Source organism: Pinus tabuliformis, chromosome J (genome assembly GCF_031772625.1).
Source record: "Pinus tabuliformis cultivar Carrire ecotype Pingquan chromosome J, CPIR1, whole genome shotgun sequence".
Taxonomy (NCBI): domain Eukaryota; kingdom Viridiplantae; phylum Streptophyta; class Pinopsida; order Pinales; family Pinaceae; genus Pinus; species Pinus tabuliformis.
The window spans coordinates 1,191,525,911-1,191,528,055 of NC_142295.1; positions in this window are offsets into that span (position 1 = coordinate 1,191,525,911).

Below are 2,145 nucleotides of genomic sequence, written 5' to 3' on the forward strand. Positions count from 1 at the left end.
TCATCAATCACAACATCAATGCATTCAACAATCTTTTGAAGTCTTTCATTGTAGAATTTATATCCTTTGCTTCTAGTGGAGTATCCAAGGAGAATTCCTTCATCAGCTTTAGCTTCAAGCATTCCAAATTTATCATCATTATTATTTATGTAACATTTGCTTCCAAATACTCTAAACTACTTGAGAGTTCAAGTTTTACCAAACCATAGTTCATGAGGAGTTTTGTCACTGTTTACCCGAATATGAGATTTGTTGAGAATATTTACTGTTGTATGTGTTGGTTCCCACCATAAGGTATGAGGTGTTCCGGACTCATCAATAATGGCATGTTCCATTTGATGGATTTTCTATTCATTCTTTTTTCCACTCCATTTTGTTGAGGAATTTTAGTTATAGAAAATTGCCTATTGATGCCATGTTGTTCAGAAAAGTAAGAAAACTCATAAGTTATAAATTCTCCTCCTCTATAAGATCTAAGGAATTTTATTTTAAAATCTAACTCGTTTTCTACTAGAGCTTTGAAGACTTTAAATTTATCAAATGCTTCATCTTTATGTTTTAGTAAGCCAATCCAACACATATGAGTGAAATAATCAATTATTAATATAAAGTATTTTTCCCCTTGAGGAGACTTATTTCTCATAGGACCACACAAATCAATATGAATAAGTTCAAGTGGCTTACTTGAAGTACCTTCTTTGGCATTAAACTACGCCTTGGTTTGCTTGCCAAATTGACATGATTTGCATATGGTACTTTCTAGTAGAGAGATGTTAGCAAAGTCATAAATTGCTCCCAGTTTTCTTGACTTATGTAGTTGACTAAAGATTAGGTGTCCCATTCTTCTTTTCTAGAGCCAGACTTCTTATGATTTCCTCAAGTAACAATGTTCTAAACCAGCATCCAAGACATAGAAATTGCCTAGAGTTCTTGCTCCCTTTATTATGATCTTACCTGTATCAAGAATTCATACCACATAATTCTTTGATCTGAAAATCACTTCATGCCTTTGATTGCACATTTGACTAACACTCAATAAGTTATGTTTTAATCCATCAACAAAAAAGACATTTTCAACATTAAAATTTTCTTTCAACAAAATAGTTCCTTTTCCTTTGATAACATCAGGTGAAATATTTTCTAAATATTACATTATTTATTTTTATTTTTTTATTTCATTAAAGGACATAAACATATCTTTATCATGTGTCATATATTTTGATCATCCACTATCAATGTACCACAGATTTATTGATCCCTTGCATAGAAAGCTAAACCAAAATTCCTAGATTCTATGGTTTTTCTTCCATACCTTAGATGTTGCTTTTTTTTCATTCTGAAGAGTAGATCATATTTTTCTTTTGCATTCATTTTACCTATGCCCAAAGTTATTGTGAAAGGAACATTCAAATATATATTGAAGAGGTGAGAAGGTAATGTAAGAGTATTTCTTTAGCCCAATCTCATTCTTTTGTTTTCTAGCTTCTCTAGTCATGATAGTTTTATAAGAAACACATTGAGAAACCGTATGACCAAAATTATGACAAGTGAAGCATTGAACATTAAAGTAAAAGTTTCTAGGAGTGTAGTAGCTTCTTGTGTAGCTTTCCTTGTTGTTGGATAGGTAAATCCCCTCTGCGGACAGAGGCGATCCCACTAGCCTAAAACAGAACTAGCCACAATCAAACCACGCTGTCACGCAAGTTCCTAGTTGTACATCAAAGGCGAATTAAGGAGACCAACCTAGAATCCAACGCTATAGTCGAAGCAGAGTTGATATTCCCGCTCCCTCGCTCCAGCAGATCATAAACGGACACCTGCACACGCAAAGGAAGAAACAGATACAAGCATAAAATCCACCAAGGCACAACTATATTTCAGTCAGAAAGGAAATAAATCAAACATCATTATAATAGACGATGAGATTGGAACTATAATAACAGTCGTTCATTAATTAATAATAGACAGGAAAAGTTACAACCAAGGTTCTGACGTTGAACCTCTCCTCCGGCTGGGTGAGCAACTATATGTGTCTTGCAATGTACCTCCTCTCTGGCAGCATAACCACAACTAGAATTCCTCCAAGAACTCAACAACTCAACAACTAGCACTAGCTTGTCTAATGCATGAGGACAAATATTTATA